The sequence below is a fragment of the Mustela putorius genome, unplaced genomic scaffold (genome assembly GCF_011764305.1).
Source record: "Mustela putorius furo isolate JIRA1106 unplaced genomic scaffold, ASM1176430v1.1 tig00000421_pilon_pilon_pilon, whole genome shotgun sequence".
Lineage (NCBI taxonomy): Eukaryota > Metazoa > Chordata > Mammalia > Carnivora > Mustelidae > Mustela > Mustela putorius.
The window spans coordinates 17,847,564-17,870,535 of NW_025421375.1; the positions used below are offsets into that span (position 1 = coordinate 17,847,564).

The 22,972-nt window shown below is 42.6% G+C and overlaps 1 protein-coding gene and 1 long non-coding RNA gene across 5 annotated transcripts in view; one reads left to right on the forward strand and one right to left on the reverse strand.

Annotated features, from left to right (window-relative positions):
• Positions 1-21,297, reverse strand: part of LOC106007113 — a 114,719-nt gene extending 93,422 nt beyond the window's left edge. The window contains exons 1-3 of one of the 3 annotated variants that reach the window (XR_006606670.1): positions 21,114-21,297; positions 20,665-20,784; positions 18,609-19,405 (exon numbers count right to left, since the gene is read on the reverse strand). This is a non-coding gene — a long non-coding RNA (uncharacterized LOC106007113). Of the gene's footprint in view, positions 1-18,608; positions 19,406-20,664; positions 20,785-21,113 lie in introns of those variants that run through there. The other 2 variants (XR_006606669.1, XR_006606668.1) reach the window with 2 other exon arrangements.
• Positions 21,298-21,364: 67 nt separating this feature from the next.
• The window catches only part of ACO1 (aconitase 1), a 56,530-nt gene continuing 54,922 nt past the window's right edge, over positions 21,365-22,972 (forward strand). Inside the window, exon 1 of one of the 2 annotated variants that reach the window (XM_045079685.1) lies at positions 21,365-21,518. The gene's annotated coding sequence lies outside the window, so the exon portion shown is untranslated. The remainder of the gene's footprint in view (positions 21,519-22,972) is intronic. The other variant, XR_006606667.1, reaches the window with a different exon arrangement.

Genomic DNA, 22,972 nt, shown 5'->3' on the forward strand with positions numbered 1-22,972 from the left:
TTTTCTGCTGAAGAATATTGCATCATATGGATATATCACTTTTTGCTTATATACTCATCAGCCAATGGACATTTGGATTGTTTCTACTATTGGCCATTATAAATAATGCTTCATGTACAAATTTTTACATAGATAAATGTTTTCATTTATCTTGAGTATATGCCTAGAACTAGAATTGCTGGGTCATATAGTAATTCTATATCCAATGTCTGAAAAACATCCAAACTATTTTTCAAGTAGCTATACTTGGGGCACCTGGGTGGCTCAGTCAGTTAAGCATCTACCTTCAGCTCAGGTCATGATCCCAGAGTCCTGGGATCAAGCCCCACATCTGGCCCCCTGCTCAGTGGGAAGCCTGCTTCTCCCCTCACCCTCTGCCTAGTGCTCCCCATGCTTGTGTTCTCTCTCAAACAAATAAAACCTTGAAACAAGTAAAGTGGCTGTACTATTTTACATTTCCATCAGCAATGTTTGAGGGAATACATTGTATGAGGGGGAAGCAATTTCTCCACATCCTCTTCAATACTTATTATTATCTGTATTTCCTAACTGGGTTTAGTTTTTAAGTGTTTCTGCTTTAAACACCATACATTTATGAATAACCCACATCTCTCTAAGAGAATATTTTAGATGGTGTTTAAATATAGCGATGGCAATAAAGCCAGAATCTGTGAGTGAAATATTATAAAATTTAAATATCAATTGTCTATAACCTATGTTAAATAAACAAAATTTTTTACTCTAAAGTAGTTTTTATAAACAGTCTCAAGAGTAAAGATCAGTGTGTCACTGAAGAACATCTTGTTGATGAACTGGTTTGATCCAAATTCATGAAGACATAAAAAAAGAAATTATTCAAGAAAAATGTGGCTAGATCTTTACTGTCCAATGTAATGAAATATTCATATTTGGCTCCCAAAGGGCTAAGCCATTTTTTCCAGGTTTACTGAGATATAATTGACAAATAAGAATCATATATATTGGGGCATCTGGGTGGCTCAGTCATTAAGCATCTGCTTTCAGTTCAGGTCATGATCCCCGGGTCCTGGGATAGAGCCCTGAGTCAGGCTCCACAAAAAAAAACACAAAAAAAACTGTGCACATGCACAAAAGTAATGATGTTCATTAGCTTGATGGTGGTAATATTTCTCAACCTCTACACATATCAAATCATCACACTGTATACTTTGAATATATGATTTTTTTCTTTTAATATTTTATTTATTTGACAGAGAGAGAGAGAAACAGAGGGATCACAAGCTGCTCCTCCCTTTTCCACCTTCGAGTGTGCACACGTGTGTGTGTGTGTGTGTGTGTGTATGGTGAGAACAGGTAAGATCCACTCTCTTAGCAAATTCAACTGTAGGACACTGATGAAAGAAACTGAAAAAGATACAAACAAATGGATTTATGGATTGGAAGAATGAATATTATGAAAAAGTCCATACTACTGAAAATAATCTACAGATTCAATGCAATCCCTACCAAAAATCCAATAGCATTTTTCACAGAAATAGAAAAGCCAGCCTAAAATTCATATGGAACCACAAAAAAACTCCAAATAGCCAAAGCGATCTTGAAAAAGAACCACAAAGTTGGAGGTATTAAACTTCCTCATTTCAAGCTACATTACAGGGGTACCTGGGTGGCTCAGTGGGTTAAAGCCTCTGCCTTTGGCTCAGGTCATGATCCCAGGGCTCTCAGCTCAGCAGGGAGCCTGCTTCCCCCTCTCTCTCTCTGCCTGCCTCTCTGCCTACTCGTGATGTCTGTCAAATAAACAAACAAGTAAATCTTAAAAAAAAAAAAAAAAAAAAACCTACATTACAAATCTAGAGAAAACAAAACAGTATAATACTGGCTAATATTTACACTTTAAAAATGTCAAATTTTCTGCTGCCCTCATCTCCTTAACAGCATATAATAACTATGTCAGTGCTTTTTACTTTCAGATCATCCATGTCAACCAATTTTTTTTTCTCAAGATCCCTATTATTGAAATGTGTGCTCTCTGGTTTCAACTATAATTCTGATGAAGGCTAAACCAGGATCTTGGTCTTCTAACCATACTTACAAATTAATATTCAATAAATATAAGTTTTTAATGAGCATCAATTTCTCCCACTAAATTAATTTTAAAAGTGTTGATAATATCCAGCATATGAAGCATCCTGAAAGATGGCTATTCTGTCTCATCCAGTGAAAATTTGAATATAAGTTTCCTAAATTACAATTTGGAAAGATATTTTGAAAAGTTTCTAAAGTGTGCAAACCATCTGACCTAGCCATTCTTCTTGCAGGAATTTGTGCTAAGGAAATCATTAGATATTTAGCCAAAGTTTTATGCATAGAAATGTTCATCTGTTTACAATGGAAAAGTGAGAAAATTTTAATTTTAAGTAGCTAAAAATGGGAGATGGTCAAGGGTTAAATAAAATACAATCTATTTGTGTAATATAATATTATGCAACAATACAAAAATCATGTTTTCAATTAACTTGCAATGGCCTGAGAAAAAAGTTTCTAATGCTATGTTTGAGGGGAAAAAATGCAACATATATATAGCTAAATACTATGAGCTTGCCACTTACTGAGATAAGACAGACATTGATAAAAGTAAACATAATTAATAGTGATAAGTCATCCATGGGGAATAGGATTATGGGCAGTTTTTAATGGAGTGGGTATGGGTGTGGGGGGGTGTGTATGTGGTGTGTGCGGGTGTGTGTATGTGTGTATACGCACATACCTTGGCAGATTTTCCAAGTGTTTTGCAGTGAACATGCTTTACTTTTATAATGAGAATGAAAGTGATGTACAGAAGTGTTCTTAATTTCACCTCTGTTTAAAAACCACTTTTTTCTTTTACTGCACAGAGATAAATGTCTCCTTCAGGGATACCTCATTTTGCTTTCTCCAAAAGTTGCAAAAACAACTTAGATAATGAGCAGTTTATTTGCAGTAAGAACGTACTGGCACTTCTTAGAGAACTAGCTCCCGGAACTTTTCCCTATGGCAATACAAAAATGTCATACACAGAGGCATTACAGTGTTTATGCTAACTCTGGCATTTTACATGCTTGAGCTCATTATTATTCTCATTAATTTTGTGATTGTTAATAGCACTGCTATTTATATGATGACTTAACCTTTACAAATTTATATCAAAGATTTTAAAACTCAATGGAGAATGTGTCTAGAATGTAAGAGGATGTATCTCTGAGTGATTTCCCCAGTGGGGAGCATATTTCGATCCTTAAGATCTTTAAATAATTGGGATGACTAGCTGGAGAAAAGTTGAGAAACAGTATTTTATCAGTAAAGGTATAAAAAAATTATAAATGACTCATTGGCTTTCATAAAAATATGTATGCATGTCAAAATACATATGAAATGAAAACAAACAAATGAAAATTAAGGGGGTATTTTCTAGATGTTCCCTTTTATGAAGGTAATTTTCAAAGAAGCAAGGAAAAGGAACCTTTTAACAAAAAGCCTTATTTTATAACAAAAGCTCTCTTTAGCTTAAGTCTGAGCGAGGTAAACTGCAAAATTCAAAAGGATAAAAATATAGAAAAGTCTCTCTATTTTAATTGTCAGGAATGCAGCAAGGACTCCACTGTTCACTTTTGCCAACAGATGGTTGAGGCTGGCTGGCACCGTCAGGCACAGTCATTTTATCCCTGGTCATAGAGTTATTCTGTGTCAACTGTGTTTCTGTAGAGTTGTGAAGTGTTTACAAGCAGTGTTAAAGCCATCATACATGATAAGCATAAAAGCAGTAGGAACCGTTATACCTTCCACCTTTTTCGATGCTTTAGAAGAGTTTATAAAGCATGATCATCTGTTGTTGAGAAGAAGAATCTGATGGCAAAAATCTACACATCGGGCAAAATACTGCATCTGGTTGCTGGGAGAGATGCGTAACGGCGCTTCCACACCTATGGCAGGTGGCCCTGTGGAGACCATAATCTGGCTCCAAATTCATCCTGTCTTACTTCCTGCTCTTTGATGCTGGGTCCAGGAGTCTCAAGCCACCTTCCTGCTCTGTCAGTCGGCTCTAAGGTCAGGATGTTATCAGTGGGGCACCATAGTGGAGTCTGAGCAGCTTAGGGAGGAGGTTTGGGGGAGGGTGGGAGGGACAGGCTGCCACATGTCTGGTCCTGTCTGCCTGCACTTGCCAAGGTGCTTTTCACCCAGACAGCAGCAGTACTTTCCCCACAACAGCAGCCAAATGCAGTTCTCAGTTTTCCCCATACATGTAAATTCCCATCTCCCATAGAAACAGGATATATATCAGCTGGCCACCCGCTTCAAGATCTGGGCCCCAGGCTCACAGAGCTCCCCATTTCAAACTCAGAACCACAGCACCAGCCAGCACCATTTCCATCTCCACAGCGGTATGAGTGGCTGTTCCATGGCATCCCTCCTCCTAGTCCTCTCAGCTGAGGGCTGGTACAGGCTTCCTACTCTTGCTGCCTTTTTGATTCCCTGAAGTTCTCTTTTTACCTTTTCAGCTATTTAATTAATGCTGTACCTAGTGAGCAATTCTCTACATTAAATTCCATTGGTTTAAATAGCTGATGAAGGCTAAACCAGGATCTTGGTCTTCTAACCATACTTACAAATTAATATTCAATAAATATAAGTTTTTAATGAGCATCAATTTCTCCCACTAAATTAATTTTAAAAGTGTTGATAATATCCAGCATATGAAGCATCCTGAAAGATGGCTATTCTGTCTCATCCAGTGAAAATTTGAATATAAGTTTCCTAAATTACAATTTGGAAAGATATTTTGAAAAGTTTCTAAAGTGTGCAAACCATCTGACCTAGCCATTCTTCTTGCAGGAATTTGGTTTGTATATTTGGTTTGTTTCCAAATATAACCCTGTGGTAGTCAGTTTGAGCTCTACAACGAGTTACCATAGGCTAAGTCGCTTAAACAACCAACATTTATTCCCCCAAAGCTCTGGAGCCTGGAAGTCCGAGTTTAAGTCAGTTGGGTTCTGGAGAGGAACCTCTTCTCCGCTGCAGACTGCTGTCACCACTTGTAGACTGCTGTCACAGCAGCCTCATGTGGCAGAGAGTTCAAGGTACCTCTCCAGCTCCAACCTCAAATGCCATCACATTCGGGGGAATGGCAGGGGGTCACCAAGATTTTCAACATATGAATTTGGGAGAACACATTAAGTCCACTGCACACCCTAACTAATACAGAATAGAATCTGACAATATCTAGCAAAATGACATGGACTTACCCTTTGACCCATGAATACCTCTTTTAGTACTCCATACAAAAAGATACATGGTCTAGGATTTTCTTCCAAGTGCTATCAGTAACAGCAAAGACTGGAAACAAAATGTAAACAAAAATGTCTACCAATCGTACATGCACATAACAGAGTATTAGATAATCATAAAAAGAAACGGCTCTATACACTGCTACAGAGTGATCTCCATGATAAGTGGTTAGGTTAAAAAAAAATGGGGGAGAAAAGATGCATTACACATCCCTGTTTGTCTACAAAAGAAAAACTTAAAAGCATACTCACATATTTCCTTTTGTTAAATTAAACTGATGGATAAACAAAAAAATACAGAGTGCCTGTGTGGCTGTTAAGCATCTGCCTTCAGTTCAGGTCATGATCCTAGGGTCCAGGTATCTAGTCCCACATCAGGCTCCTTGCTTAGTGGGGAGTCTGCTCCTCCTTCTCCCCCTGCCCCTCCCCCTAGCTTGTGCTCTCTCTTGCTCACTCTCTCAAATAAACAAATAAAATCTTTGAAAAATAATACATAAGAGGTAGGAAAAAACAGGATGAAGATTGGGACAGAAGCTAGACATCTCTGAATATACTTTGTTTTACAGATTTGACGTTGAAAGTTTCTGGTAACAATTCCAACATGGGGTGGTGTGTGTGGTTGTTGGGGAGGGAGGTTCCCACACCAGCAATTTTCAGACATCAGCTGGGTATCCCACAATTTAACTCAATTCTGACACTAACTACCTGGAGATAACATCAAACCTCACAAGTTAAGGGCTGAGTCCAACAAGACTGCCCTTCACCCCCATTTCAGATGCCGGTCACAAGTCCAGGTTGTCACCTGTGCTTCTGACTGGCTAGCTATATAGACTGGAGGTTCTAACAACCCCCTTCTTGGGTTCAATTAATTTTCTAGAGCACATAAAATTTAAAGAAAAATTTGACTTGCTAGATCACTGGTTAATTATAAAAGGATATTAATGATATCCTCAGGAAGAGCCAGATGGAATAAAACATAGAACAAGTTACGTGGAAAGGCTACAGAGCTTCCATGTTCTTTCCAGACATATCACTCTTCCCAAATCTCTACACTTCACCAACTCTGAAGCTCTCCGAACCCTGTCCTTTGGGGTTTTATAGAGGCTACATTATACCGGCATGATTCAATCACTGGTGGAAATTGATCCAACCTTCAGTCCCTCTCCTGTTCCCAGGCCTGCAAGTTCCAACCTTAATCACAAGGTTGGCTCCTCTGGCAACCATCCCCCATCCTTAGCTGCTTTCCAAAAGCTGCCTCATTAACATAACAAAAGATGCCTTTATTGCTCTTATCATCCCATAAATTCCAAGGGTATTAGGAGCTCCGTGCCAAAAACTGGACAAAGACCAAATACATATTCCTCATCTCAAAAAACAATATCACAACTTTGAAACTAAAAATAATTTACATAATTATAAATCATATTCACAAATAAAATTAGAAATTTCTAAACAATATATTTTATAAACAAAAACTCCATTCACTGAAAAGACATTGTTTCTACTAAGACCAACTCCACAGCCATGAGCATCCCTAAGGGTAGATTATGTCTCTAAATACCATTTCATAATAACAGGAACCAGGTTCTAGGTCTGGGAGAGAAAATATACAAAGTGAATGAGGAATCTCTTACTATAACAGATTATATATTCTGGTGTATGCTTATACCAGAAAGCAAGGAAGCTATCAAAGACAGCTAGGTTATGTCAAAAAAGGCTCAAGAGCCAACTTGAAAATACTCTATTAGAACATCTTCATTTCCATCTCCTAATGATTAGTGAGTCTAGGAAATAATCATCAATGCCTGCTAACATCAAAAAAAAAAAAAAAAAAAAGAAAGAAAAGAGAGAAACAGATGTTATGTACCTTCTAATAAGAGTATACAACATCATCTATGAAGCATTCTTACGCAAAACACACAAGCATCACCTAATCAAGCTTCAAGATACATGTACCTATTTGCAAAGGACAGAAGAACATATTAAATGACACCATGGAGATGCAATTAGCAAAATCCAGGCTGTAGAACACTACAGGACAATTATTTCCTCAAAAAATCAAACACAAGAAAAAAAGAGAATGTGTGTATTTGTAAATTCATAGAGAACGAGTAGGAAGCCCAGTTTAAACAAATAAACCATTTAAAAATTTTATGAGACATGGCGCCTGAGTGGCTCAGTGGGTTAAGCCTCTGCCTTCAGCTCAGGTCCTGATCCCAGGGTCCTGGGATCCAGCCCCACATCCGGCTGTCTGCTCAGTGGGGAGCCTGCTCCCCCCCCCACCCCCCTGCCTGTTTCTCTGCCTACCTATGATCTCTCTCTGTCAAATAAATAAATAAATAAAATCTTTTTTTAAAAAAATTTTTATGAAACAATTAGGGAAATTTTAATATAGGCAGCATATTTATGATATTTTGGGAGTAGTGTATTGTTAACCTTATTAACATAATAGTGATATTGTGATTACATTTTTAAAACAAAATATATGACATATGAAATTGTATAAAGTCAGGTATTTGCTTCCAAATTATCAACTGTGGGAAGAATTAGGTGAGGATATAGTAAAAACAATATTGCCCAAGACTTTATAATTGAGAGTCTGGGTCATAGGTACATGGGGTTCATTATATAATTCTTTTTACTTTTTCATATGATCATATTTCCATAATAAAAAGTCCATTTAAATTCAAAATCAGGGGTGCTGGGGTGGCTCCCTCAGTTAAATGTCTACCTTCAAGTCAAGTCATTATCAGACCCAAGCCAGTCTCCCTGCTTGGGGGTGGGGGGTATTAAGCCTGAGCTAACATTTTTGGATCTAATTCTTCGATAAGTTTTCCTATTACTTGCATGATTATTGCACTAGCTTAGTTTTCCATTTTTTCTAGAGTCCATTTTTGGTAATTTATATGTGATGTTGTGAACAAAAAAATTTACTCATTAGAATTTTTCTTAGAGAATAAAATAAGTAAGACTACTCTGAAGAGTGTAAGACTACAGGCAAACCTGACCTTGAGAAGTAGAGTCATGCCTGATAGAAAAGAAAAGAAAGGAAAGGAAAGGAGAAGAAAAGAAAAAATGAAGAAGAAAAAGAAGAAGAAGAAAGGAAGGGAAAAAGAAAAGGTGAGGAATTTCTTGGTTACATCTGAATGAACATGAGGAGAAGAGAGAAAAAACAGAGTAGGGGTAAAAAGGAGAAGGCAGATGGCTAGGCAATATGTGATTGAATCCAATGAACAGAAATAGTCTATATGAAATTAAACGCTTAATAATAACAACCAACAGGGGCGCCTGGGTGGCTCAGTGGTTAAGCCGCTGCCTTCGGCTCAAGTCATGATCTCAGGATCCTGGGATCGAGTCCCGCATCAGGCTCTCTGCTCAGCAGGGAGCCTGCTTCCTCCTCTCTCTCTCTCTCTGCCTGCCTCTCTGCCTACTTGTGATTTCTCTCTGTCAAATAAATAAATAAAATCTTTAAAAAATAAAAAAAATAATAACAACCAACAACCAGTGAGTGTGCACAATGTGCCACATTTCTAAGCACAGTACACATATTAGCTCATTCCATTTTCATCACAACTCTGAAGACTGTAACTCTATTATTACCACTGTTTTCAAAATGAGGAAAATGAGGCACGGAGAGATTCAATACTTTTCCCAGGTTGACACAACCAGGAAAAGGTGAAGTCGGTATTAAACCCAGAAGCGAAGGCGAAATGGCTACCCGGCCTGCATTATACTTCAGGGCAGGGTTGACAAAACTACCACCTGCGGCCAAACACAACTAGTAGCCTCTTCCCCTGCCCCGACCGAGGGTAGGGGGCGGCCGCAGGGATGCAGAGTGCCCACCGCGCCCGCCCTCCGTGCCTGGCTGGCTGGTAAGCCAGGGTGGCGGGGTTCACCAGGGGAGCTGTTGGGAGGCGCCAGGGCTCACCTGCGACAGGAGGGCCATCCTCCACAGCCATTGGTGGCCGTCCAAGCAATGGGCCGCTGTCAGGCACCCCTACGCAGGGAAAAGGCGATGCTTCACTGCTCAGGAGGAACGGGAGGAGGAAGCGGGGCTTTAAGCCCCGCCCCGTGCTGTCTGCAGCCCCGCCCACCGCACCCTTGCCCTAGGAGCCCCGGTAATAACTCCAAGGTCTGGATACACTGGGTACACTGGGTACAGGTGACCCTGGGTACAGGTGACCCGACCATCCAGCCTCTCGTCTCTCCGCCAGGGAAGCCATAATAAGTGCAGCTCCCCCCACCCCCCCCATACACCTTGAGAGCTAAGAAAAGTTATGTGGTTTTTTCAAAGGTTGTAAACTAAGAAGAGGAAGAAGGACAAGAAGTAATGTATGCGCCCACGAAGACTGAAATACTTGCTGTCTAGCCTGTTACAGAAAAACTGACCAACCCTTTCTGTGATCTGAATGGTTTCCATGTGGAAAATTGAAAGGGCAGATTGACTCATGTTAGATGGATGCAGGAGTATAGATGTTCAGCAAACTACAGAGCAGTAGTAGCCAAACCCCAAAGTATGAGCAGGTTTTTGGACTATTTGAACCAAAGTCAAATATATCTCTGAGGGGTGGAAGCTCCAACTGTTACAGATTTTATATATTTGGTCAGAAATTTTCTTTATGAGTTTCAAAATTATTGGCATAGAATATCTTACAGTATTATATTATTTTAATATTGTATTTGTAGTTATGTATCTCAATCAATATTTGCATATTTTATCTCATTTTTTTAATTTGTCAGAGATTTGTATTTTTATTTTTTCAAAGATACAGTTCTCCCAAGTATTCAGTTCTAAATATTATAAAACTCATTAATATTTTGTTACTCACTTATATTTTCTTTATTTTCTTTTTCTAACTTCATTAATTTCTTTTGTCGTTGTTGTTGTTTTAAATGATTTTATTTGTTTATTGTTCAGGGAAAGAGTGCACAAGCAGGGGGAGTAACAGGCATAGGCAGAAGCAGACTCCCCACTGACAAGGAGCCAGAGGTAGGTAGGACTCCATCAGGACTCTGGGATCATGATCTGAGCTGAAGGCAGACACTTAATCGACTGAGCCACCCAGGCATCCCCCCTTTTTATTGTTTTAATAACAACAGACCTTAAGGTTGTATATTTGGTACTCTGTATAGCTTTTGTTACATCCAAAGTATTTCAGGGTCGGGGAGAGAGAGAGAGTTGTGATGCCTTTTAAAAAATTATTATTGGGTTAGGGATAGGGTGGCTGGGTGATGGACATTGGGGAGGGTATGTGCTATGGTGAGTTCTGTGAATTGTGTAAGACTGATGATTCACAGACCCATACCCCTGAAGCAAAGAATACATTATATGTTAGTAAAAAATAAAGATAAAAATAAATAAATAAATAAATAATCATTATTAATGGAACAATATACTCTCCATTCACAAAATAGTTCTTTATAAATAAAACAAATGTGCTATAAAACAAAGCAAATTCCAATGATTTTAAATCGGAATATATTACAAAAGGAATCATATAACTTTATAAATGTGCTACAAAGTCATTGGGAATGGGAGGCAGATATAGAAGTAACAAGGTCAGCCATGAGTTGATAATTGTTGAAGCTAAGTGATGTCTATGTGGGAGCTCTTTCCACTAGCCTCATTAATTTTGTAACTGGATGACATTCATAATTTTAAACTTTTAAATAAATCTTAAAAAGTGACTAAATGAAAATGTCCCAAATTTCTAGCTTGGCACAATCTGGGGCAGATTGTCTTGTCTTGTCACAAGACAAGTCTACCAAACTGATTTTTTTTTTCTCTTTCAATATGAAAACAAAATTATACAACTGAATTTGTGCCTGGTGATGTCAACCAGACATCATAGCATCCCCCACTCCCTACAAAACCATATAGATCCTGACAGGGTCTGGGGATTTATTTTACTTTCAAGCTCATAAGATCCTGTTACTATTTTATAAATACTGGAGGACGACACAAAACTCCTAAGTCCCAGAAAAGGACTTATTATTACTTATTATATATATATAATATTATATACTTATATATATATTATATACTTATTATTACTCATGGCATGAGCGTTGCCCCAAATCCCATGGGGGTAAGCGGAGTACCCAGAGGACATACTACATACAATGGGTTTGGATTGTTGGTGAGGAACACAGCTTGGGAATCCACTGTTTTTTGTTTTTTTAAGATTTTGTTTATTTATTTGAGAGAGAGAGGGGGGGGGGAGAATGAGGGGGAGAGGTCAGTGGGAGAAGCAGACTCCCTGCTGAGCAGGGAGCCTGATGTGGGACTTGATCCTGGGACTCCAGGATCATGACCTAAGTCAAAGGCAGTTGCTTAATCAACTGAGCCACCCAGGCGCCCAGGAATCTACTATTTTTAAAGTAAGTAGTAAGAAAGCCTGCACTCTGAACCCACATGGATCTGTGACCCAGATTCAACAATTATAATCTTTTAGATCATACGGTTCATTTATATTCTCACTCAATTCCTCCCCCAACCCAATAAGTTTGAAGCGATAATCTGACCTACATGTAATTTCAACTCGCAAAGCTGTTAACTATAAACACAACCCTGGGAAATGGCATTAGGAAACAACAGTCAGGAAGGAACTTAACATTCTTGGCATACCCAACAAACAGGTGCATGTTCAGGGTTTGTAGAAGATTGTTTTCCCCATCAATCCACTTTTGTCCCTACCTGTCCTGGCTTCTGGCAAACTGTCACCAAAGTATTTCACTCTGTTGGCCACTCTAATTAATTTAACCAGCAGAAGCTAGAACTAAATCTGTGTGATTGGTCTCCCACAGCACCTAATTAAGGCTACTATCATCAGGACTCCAAACAATGAGATGAAGTTAACCTTCAGTACTGACCTCAAATAGGTCTTCCGGGGTCCTGGACCAGGCAACTGTCCCAGGGGAGACCAGAGGACTTAATTTCAGACAGTTGGGTTATAGTCTAGCCTAAGGCCCATTCATTATCCATTTCACTAACCTGCTCATCTTTGGTGTCATCACCAGTAATTATAGGAGGCAATAGAGGGGCTAAAAACCCACCTCTTTCCCTAACAAAAGAGGTATTTCATGGCCCGTTTCCCGCCATTGACAACCATATAACCCAAACAGGCACATGTAATTCCTATCAGGATTTGTCGTTAAACTTGATTTGGATCAGCCTCAGATTGGTTTGATTAGGTCACATGGGCAGTGTCCCAGAATGGTTCTAACTTCCTTTCCTATCTGCGGCATATCCCTCTCAAACGTCAGAGAAGCATGTGAATCTGTAACCTTGTAACCAAATGGGGTGAGATGGTGCCAGTCCCTGGGTTTGTGCCTGTTTAAAGGGGCTCCGGGTTGAGAGCGGCTACCGATTGTGGCTCAGGCACCACCGTATAATTTACCATCAGCCACGCTCACGGATTGTCTGCTGCCTTTGCTGTTTGCCTTGTGACGGTGTTAGATCCAGACGACAAAGAGAATATTTATTGCCTCCACCCTTGTACATCTAGAGTCTAAGGTGTTCCTACCATAGCTGCCAGGGCTGTTTAATCCCGAGGTCTATGGTCTTCCAAGGGGTGGACCAGATAACGGACCAGAGAGCTAAGTCACTGGTACTATCCCAAGAGTCATAATCAACATAGAGAATGTTGGTCAGAGTTGTGAACATGGCCTTGAATTCTGTGCACTGAGTGACAAGGCCAATTTTTAGTACGGCATATATGGAGGAATTGTTGAACAGCCACAAGCCCCCAGGGGACACTAACAGGTTTGCACTTAGCCAAACCCATCCCGTGAACCAGGCCCCAATGTTAAGGGGAGCCTGGGTGAAGAGAGGGCCCCATCACACCAGTGGCTTTACTTCAGGGGTTATAGTGTGAATCTAGTGTCCTAACAGCAACAGCTGCCTCTTTTCCATATCAACGGAGATGCTGCTGGAGCCAGGCTACTAGGTCCTTGAAGATCTAATTTCCAAGTGTGGGGAAAAAATTTCCAGTTTGACAAGTGAGGTTATATCGGGGCTTTTCCTTATTCGTTGTCAAGCCCTATCTAACTCAAGCCCAAATGGGGACATTTTGCAAAGTCACACGTCTTTATGGGTCAGGCTTTCCTGAAACAGGTCAGTAGCCATACACTCTCCCCAACCTCCAACCTCCCACCTCCCCTCCCGCAAGCCCAGTTTTTATAAACGAGCACTTGGAGCCTGGAACAGCAGGTGGCGATGTTGTACTAGGGAATTGGCTCTTTGACTTTTGAAATCGTTAACTAAAGCCGTGATTTCCATTTCTTCTCAGATTTTATATTCTTTTTTGCTAGACCACCACTAAGAGGACAGAGATTCCCTCTCTATATGCCACCATCCTTGAATGAAAGAATCCTTTCTGGACTTCACACAAGTATTCACATAAAACAAGCACCTAGAATGTAAATATCAATTATACACTTGGCAGTAACAGACAGTAGTACATTGAATCAGTCCAAAAAGCCCTCCCTACCAGATCACTTGAATTTTCCTACTTCACAGAAAATGTTACCCAAACCCCATCAGTTGATTTTTGGATGCCCCCCCCACGCCCTCCCCAGCAAGGATCCCATCCTTGGCATTACTAACATTTGGAGTTCGATAATTATTTGTTTGGGGAGCTCTCCGTGCACTCTAAGATGTTTAGCAGCATGTCCTTGCTTCTACCCACTACATGCCAGTAGAACATACCCTTCCTCCTCCAATTGTGACAACCCAAGGTATCTCTAGACACTGTCAAACGCCACAGAGTTGGAAGTGAGGACTAAATCACTGGTTGAGAACCACCAGCCCATGGAACATGGACCAATGGACCAATGAGTCTAATAGGCATATAAAGGGTTACAGCTGTTGGAAGTCTAGAAGGTGGGAGGACCGAGGAGGAGGAAGGTAAGCTTTGGAGGATGGCTTTTTTTCTTTTTCTTCTTTTTTTTTTTAATCCTTTGTCTCTTTAAGCCAGGCTCCACCATATTCTTGCACATATTCTTGCAGCTTTCTCCTGAGTCCTGGGTGCCTGCAACTACCCTGGCACCTAGCACCCCAACCCCCTCCACTAACGGGGGAGGATTCCAGCCTGGGCACTTGTATACAACAAAACTAAAAATATTTAAGTTTCTCGGTCCTTGAAGTTCCTCAAGCACACTTAGCTTTCTCCTTAAAGCAGCTAAAGTTGGGGGTGTGGGGGAAGGGAGGAATCAGGAAGTGCAAGGAACAGAGCAATCCCTCGCCAACCAACCTCCAGGTTCAAGCGGCTGCCAGCAGCCTGGGCTCATCCAAACCAATGCCCGTTTCAGATCCACTTAAGTTTCCATCCCCATACTGCCGACATCATTTATCTAAACTTTGGGGATCCCCTGACTCAGCAGCTACAGCCACTTTTGACTGCCCCACTGTCATATAACATTCCTTTCTCTTCCTACTCTTGAGGAGAGAGAGCACAATTAAAACATCATTTGGGTAAATTGGGTGTTTGGTTTTTTTTTTTTTTTTCAAGATTTTTATTTATTCATTTGACAGACAGAGATCACAAGTAGGCAGAGAGGCTGGCAGGGGGCTTGGGAAGCAGGCTCCCTGCTGAGCAGGCAGCCTGATGCAGGGCTGGATCCCAGGACTCTGGGATCATGATCTGAGCCAAAGGCAGAGGCTTTAACCCACTGAGCCACCCAGGTGCCGCTGGGTAAGTTCTTTCAATCCTGCTTTTTATCACTTATCCTCTAGATGTACATTAACAGGGTCAGACTTTGCACCTTATTCATGATTTGAGTAAAACCATTTGCTCCTAGATCCTGGAGAATCTTCTCTTGCCCACTAACACAGCCCATAGGGTCTTCCAGAAAGGCATATCTCTGCCAGTATCCTATCCTGTCACCGAAACTGTCAGAAACTAAGATTTTCCCCTATACATGCTAATAATTTAGCCTGTTACTGTTTTCGTGGATGTTGGCAGAAGACACAAGATTCTTGGGCCAGAGATAAAGTACTTTATTACTCACACACAGCAAGTAGCATGAAAATAATGTCACATCAGTTGCCTGTGGGGACAAGGTGTAGAGGGCCCAGGTGTTGCTATGCATACAGGGAGTCTGCCTTGTAGCTTAGGAAAAGTGAGTTTGGGGAATCCAGTGCTTTTAGAGTAACTGCAAGACAGGCAGAAAGAAATACCCAGAATGAAGGACAAAGAGAATGAGGAGAACATAGGAGCATAGAGGCTGTAGTAAGATTTTTGAAAATATACGAAAACAGTTTCCTCATAAACTGGAAATGAAATGAGTCCAATTAGTGACAAATTTGCTATTTTTCTAACTCTCATTTGTCAAAGTTAGCAAATAATTTTCTTGGAAAAAAAATGAAATAAGTCAGTAGCAGCTGTCTCAGAATAATGATGTTACTAGTCCTGACTTCCAACATCTCCATTCCCCAGGATGAGGAGCATTTTTACCTGTGTGCACCTAAGTTATAGGGCTGTATCAGGGATCTTTGGACTATAATCAGGGAGAAGAAGTCCTGAAAATAAATGAATAAAGAATTCTGGATTAAATGGTGTTGGACCAAAGTTCCCTCCTAGAACACTCAAGTTCCTCTTCTTTTCTGCGAAGGATAATTTATAACCTCAGATCATCCAATGATTTCACTTAAATAAAATTATACTTCGTTGCATAGAGGTTAAAAGCACAGGCTCTGGAGTTAAATCAGCCTTTGTTCAACCCCAGCATCACAATTTGCCAGTTTGGGGACCAGAAGTAAGTTATAAAATCACTCTGAATCTGTTTCCTTATTGGTGAAATAATAACAATGTCACCAAGCCTCAAAGGGTTGTTGTGAAGATTCAGTGGGACATTTAATCACATTTGACTTTTATCAGTAGTTATGTTGAGGGGGGTGATGTTTAAAACAGATGACCAGTGGTTCCTAGTTCCTTGGGAAAGCAGCTTAAGGATTCAGGCACTGAGGCAATAAGAAAGGGAGCATGGGGTGCCTGGGTGGCTCAGTGGTTTAAGCCTCTGCCTTCAGCTCAGGTCATGATCTCAGGGTCCTGGGATCGAGCCCCACATCGAGCCCCACATCGGGCTCTCTGCTCAGCGGGGAGCCTGCTTCCCCCTCTCTCTCTGCCTGCCTCTCTGCCTACTTGTGATCTCCCTCTGTCTATCAAATGGGTAAATAAAAATCTTAAAAAAAAAAAAAGGGAGCACAAAAACTAAGTATATGACAGTTGTGGAAGGGGGTGGCAGTTGGGTATTTGTGGGGGGCCAAGATAAAGCTAATCACTACCTTTCTTTACTATGAATAGAGCTTTTTTTTTTTTAAAGATTTTATTTACTTATTTAACAGAGAGAGAGACAGCAAGAGAGGGAACACAAGCAGGGGGAGTGGGAGAGGGAGAAGCAGGCTCCCTATAGAATAGGGAGCCTGGGGGCACCTGGGTGGCTCAATGGGTTAAAGCCTCTGCCTTCGGCTCAGGTCATGATCCCAGGGTCCTGGGATTGAGCCCCGCATTGGGCTCTCTGCTCAGCAGGGAGCCTGCTTCCTCCTCTCTCTCTGCCTGCCTCTCTGCCTACTTGTGATCTCTGTCTGTCAAATAAATAAAATCTTCAAAAAAAAAAAAAAAAAAGAATAGGGAGCCTGATGCAAGGCTTGATGGACAGGGGGCTCAATCCCAGGCCTGAGCAGAAGGTAGATGCCCTGAGCCACCCAGGTGCCCCTGAATAGAGCATATTTTAAAGGAATGGAAAACATTTCATTTCAAACTTCCTCAAGTATGAGGAAGATATACATTTAGTGACGAACACAGGTATTCTAGAGTTCCCTCAAATAAGAATTTCAGGAAGAACCACCTTATACTTTATGCATTACCAAACAATGTTTCTGCTGTGTGCCATGCTAGAGAACATGGAACAAAGTGTAATAAAGGGGGCAGGAAGAAAGTGACATGGTCTCGCCCTCATGGGCATATATTTCAGACAGCTGCTCCCTGGTGCCAATCTGTGGACATGCTAAAGTAGAATCACCTGCAGGGTTTAGATTCCTCCGACACTGAGCACCGATCCCACCCCTGACCTGATGAATCAGCATTTTAGGTGGTGGGAGACACAGGAGGCGGTGTTCTTTTCTTTTGGGGGGTGGGGAGGGGCAGAAAGAGACATGAGAAAGAGAGAGAGAGAGAGAGACTCTTAAGTAGGCTCCATGCCCAGGATAGAGTCTCACACGGGGCTTAATTTCACCACCCTGAGATCAATTTCATCAGCCTGAGCTGAAATCCAGGGTCAGAGGCTTAACTGGCTGAGCCACCCAGGTGTCGCAAGGAGGCACTATTCTTAATAAGTGCCCTCTCGTGATCCCAAGTAACAGTCTGGGAACCACCACTGGTGTTTCTCAAAAGATGGTCAGACTCTCAAACTCAATCTGCAAGAGAGTGGCATGTGAATGTATGTTTTCAATGCACCAGGAGATATGAGAGATGTGCTCTCAGACTGCCTTTCTTTTTTTTTTTTTTTTAAAGATTTTATTTATTTATTTGACAGAGAGAGATCACAAGTAGGCAGAGAGGCAGGCAGAGAGAGAGAGAGGAGGAAGCAGGCTCCCTGCTGAGCAGAGAGCCCAATGCGGGACTCGATCCCAGGACCCTGAGATCATGACCTGAGCCGAAGGCAGCGGCTTAACCCACTGAGCCACCCAGGCGCCCCTCAGACTGCCTTTCTCTGACACCATTTCCTTTTTATTAAATGATATGTGTCAAAGTGCATTATAAATTCAAAAGTGTGATACTAAGTTAGTTGGGTACAGTTTTTAGGACCTTTCTATAAACTGAGGAAGACCAGTTTACACAAGTAACTGAAGTCAGTGTGGAGTACAACAGGGCACTTCTCAGAACCTAACAGGTCTCTGACCACATCTTCATGGTTCTTCTTATGGCAGCAGAAACTTCTGGCAGGTGAGACTGCTAGAACAGTGCAGTGGCCTCAACTGAAGTCCCTTCTGCACTAGCCCCTGGAGTCATCTTCGGTCCCTGAGCAGCTCCATACCTGGATGACCTCTTCACAGAAGGTCCATAAAGTCTATATACTCTAAGCCACTTGCAGTCTTTTGTGCCACAACAGAAATATTTATCAGGCAGACCCTGTATCAGTCTAGTAACATGGTTCTAAACCCCATCAATGCTTAGCTTTCTTAATGCACCATGAGATCCAAGTTCAAGTGAGATTCAAAATGAGGAAGACACTAGATGGGAAGGAGAAGACAGACTGAGGGTTAGAGAAGACACTAAATTCCCATTTTAAATTTTTATTTATTTTTATTTTTTTTATAAACATATAATATCTAAATTCCCACTTAGATGCGAAGAATGGCAGGTGCCTTTGGAATATCTGGGTGGTGCTACCCCACAAATAGCTGGAAATAAAGCATGTGGAGATCTGAAGCTGGGTAAGAACAGTGACAGAGATCTGACAGGCTTCCGCTAGACATTGCACTGAGTTTGCGTGGAGAGAAAATAAATTAAGAAAAACTCACCAGCATATGGAGTCACGGTAAAAGGAGAGGCGAAAAAGTGCCGTGAAGGAGCCTACAAAAGAGGGATCGAAGACAGATGCAGTGATCACCAGAGCCAAGGGCTCTGAAGCCAAAAGGAGGTTAAAATTTCAAGGAAAGACTAGTCACCAGTGTCAAATAACACAGAGCAGTCAGTGAGGACAAGAACAAAAGACAGGCCAAGTGGATTTGCAATCTGCATGTCACTGGTGACTTTTCTGAGAGCAATGGAGCCCCGTGATGTGGGTACTACAGGTTTCTCCCTCTCTCCTAAAGTGGAGCGTTCCTAGGAAACAGAAACGGCAGAAAGCAAAGAAGCAATCACCATTAACTTCTGTGGAAAATTTTTTGAGCGTTCTGAGACTTAAAAAAATAACTTCTTTTAAGCTTTTCTGGTACCTTAGGACACATCTTGCTAAGGGATGCACAAAATCAATCAAGATAAAGCACAGATGCTCACAGACACGGTCCAAAGTTATGGTGGCTTGATGTTGAGTTGCTGACTGAGTGTAGTTCTGGGAGAAGGAGCTTGGCGGGGCCACTCCCCCCATATAACAGCTTGCTGCAAAACAAACATTGGGGGCACCTGAGTGGTTCAGTGGGTAAAGCCTCTGCCTTCGGCTGAGGTCATGATCCCAGGAGCCCGGATTCAAGCCCCACATCAGGCTCCCTGCTCAGTAGGGAGCCTGCTTCCCCCTCTCTCTGCCTGCCTCTCTGCCTACTTGTGATCTCTCTCTCTCTCTGTGTCAAATAAACAAGTAATTAATTAATTTTTAAAAAAACATTGAATGCTATTTTCACTTTTGTCTTTTTTGTAAAATTCTTTTCAGATTTCTTTCACTTAGTGAAAAAAGGTAGGAATATAGGTCTTTCATAAAATTGAAGTGGTGGAATACGGACTCTTAAAAAGTAAGAGATATCTGGATTTTCTTCATGGTTTGGGCCAGTGTTTTATGAATAAATTCCAATTTCCTTTAGGGTTTTGGTTTTATCATTTTCTGTTAAGAATTATGTTATCATATTAGATGTCTGCTATCATTGAACATTATCACCCTAACTTCCAAGGGAACTCTATTATTATTTTTCAGAGTTTGTGGTGGAACTCTGGCATATGGTAGACACTCAGGAAAGTTTGTTCAATGAATGTTCATAAGAAGAACGGGTGAATGTGAATTTAGGAAGCATGTGGGAAGAAAGTCTTCTTCCATATTGGAAATACAGTAAATATCTCATCTTTCAAAGTTAAATATAACCCTTTATATTTAAAAATTAGATGCAGAGCACCTGGCTGGCTCATTGGTCCAGCATCTGCCTTCGGCTCAGATCATGATCCCAAGGTCTTCTTGGGATTGAGCCCCACATGGGGCTCCCTGCTCAGCAGGAAGCCTGCTTCTCCGTCTCCCACTCCCCCTGCTTGTGTTCCCTCTCTCTCTCTCTGTCAGATAAATGCATAAAATCCTTAAAAAAAAATTAGATGCAATTAGGGGATAGCTGTAGCTTGGAAGACAGGCATGAAGACTGAATCCCAGCTATGGGGCATTCTCTATCTGCAAAATGGGGTAATACTCTTGACTTCACAGGACAGATGGAGGAGTTGAATTAAGTAGACACGTAAAGATCCAACCATAGGACTCTGCACAGAGGAGCAGAGTGGTAATTAACTGGTAGCAGTGTTAGTGTTAGTATTAGCTATTTGCTATTCGTCCTACAGGCTGTTTATTCAGATGCTCAAAACAGAAAAGTACAGTAATCTTCCATATAAGTTGGCAGGAAAACCTCGCCACTTTCGACCTAAAGGTCTAATCACTTCTTTGTACTTACATTTGCCGAAGAAGGCGGCAACCCCAACCAACCTATCGATTGATAAAAAGCGATCGTGGGACGAAGGCGCACTCAGTGTCAACTCTCAGCCATTTCTCTGATATCCGACCAGCGAACAGCCTGCGTTATAAAGTGTTGTCACACGTTTAAAAAATAATTTTTTTAACACTAGAAACTCTGCATTCATAACCATGGAAACGTTGAAGTCCTATGATGTTAGCGTGATTCTGACGCCCATCTGGTACGTTTTGCAAGGAATTCAGGAGGGAGTAGGCGTAGGGGGTGGACACGAGAAGGTGAAAGGGGGCGAGTCGGTGGGGAGAGGGGTAACGTGACTACAAGTACCAGGGCAGCCAAAGAATAAAGTCTCCACCTTGACCGCCAAGTCGTTTTTATAAAAAAGCACAAAAAGAAAATGACTGCATTTCTTCCCCACCCCTTCGGCTCACCTCCTAGCGGGAACCGGACAGTCGCACCCTATACCTCAGGGTGAGCGAAAGCCACCCGCGTCCCAGTCTGCGGGCCCGCAGGGGTGGCCCTAGCCGAGCACGTGGCAGCCCGCTTCCTGCAGCCGAGCCCTTAGCCACCGCCCCTAGCCGCCGAGGGCGAGGTCGCCAGAGCCGGGAGGGGCGGGGCAGCCGGGACAGACTCCGCCCCGCCCCCCCGGCCGTGGCCCGGCTGCACCCGAGCCCGGCGCCCCCCGCTCCGCCCCTGCTCCGCCCACCCGCCGGTGGCCCCGGGGGACACTGGGGGAGGGGCGCGGAGGCGGCGGCCCCTGGAACAGCGCAGCGCAGGGGAGCGCGCTCTGCACTTGGAGCCTGCCCGCCCGTCAGATCCCGGCTGTGCATTCAGCGGTGAGTACCGGCCCGGCCCGACGGATGTCCCGGGGCGGGAGCGCCCGCCGCCCTGTCCCCGGGGCAGTCGGCGCGAGCCTCTTCCGCGGCGCCCGAGGCTCCCTCCCCGAGAGGGACTGACGTGCGCAGAGCGGCCCGGGGCTGGAGAGAAGCCGGGAAGGCCCAGGGGAGAATCGGGGAGGGGACTAGCTCCGGGGAATCGACCTCTCCGCTCGTCTCCAGCCGGTGCCGCGCGGGCCCCAGGATTCAGGGACTGGAAATGGCTTTCCTCGTCCCTCCTCGCCTTGACTGTGCAAGCCGCTGGAGAGTCCTCGGCGAGGTTGTGCGGGCCTCAGGGGGAGTCCTCACCCAGGCTCTGCAGGCCGGCCGAACTGGCGAATCCTAACCCGGAGGAGGGTGTGCGGGCCTCGCTGGGGTGTCCTAACCCCAGGAGGGTGTGCGGGCCTCACTAAGGAGTTCCCACCGCGCCCGGGCTTACGGAATAGGGAAATCCTCACTGAGCCGGCAGGTCGGGGAATCCACACCAAATGATAAGGGGCAAATGGGGTGAGGTGGAAGGGTTGGGCACAGAGCCTACCTTCATAGATTCAAGAGATCCCGGAAGGAGCATGGGCTGCCATTCTTAATTGAGCCAGACATCAGAATGGAACATCTTTCTTGCAACACACATAACCCTCCTCACAGGCTTGGGGGCGGGGAGACACAGCCTCTAGGACAGCGGTGCTTAAACTTTTGGGGCGCTCAAAAACCCCTTTACACTCATGAAAATTCCTGTACCAAAGAGCTATTGTTTATGTGGGCTGTGTGTTTTATATTGACCATATATATAAAACAAAATTTACCGTCCTTAACAATCCATTTTTTTAAATAGTGGACCTATTATAAATATCCGTATTTTCCAAAACAGAATGTTACTGAGAAGAGTGGCATTGTTTTATATTTTTACACATATCTTTGATGTCAGGTTTATTAGAAGGCACCTGGATTCTAATATCTGCTTCTTCATTCAGTCTTGCAATATCCCATCATGTTGCTTCTGGAAAACTCTGCTGTATACTCCTGAGCACATGATGGTGAAAAGGACAAATTGCATCTTGGTGTTATAATGAAAGTGGTGATCTTTCAAATAATGATCTTGTGGATACCAGCTCCACGCTTTGAGAACCACTGGTGTAGGAAATGCTTTGGAGGCTTAAGTCATTTGTCCTCTCTCTTGCTTGGGTTGCTTGCTCTAAATGGAAACACGTACCACCCCATGCATGGACAATGTTAACCTCCGGAATGTGGGACCAAGCTTGATCTCACTTTGGAAGCTAAGTACTAGGTTCCCACATAAGACATGATGAGCCCCAATAGCCTCCTGAAAACTCAGCAAGGCTCACAGATGGCTTTGGTTGTTACTGTGCCCATAGAGTTGGCTTGTCTGTGTGCCCCGATTGCAGCAGTGATATGGC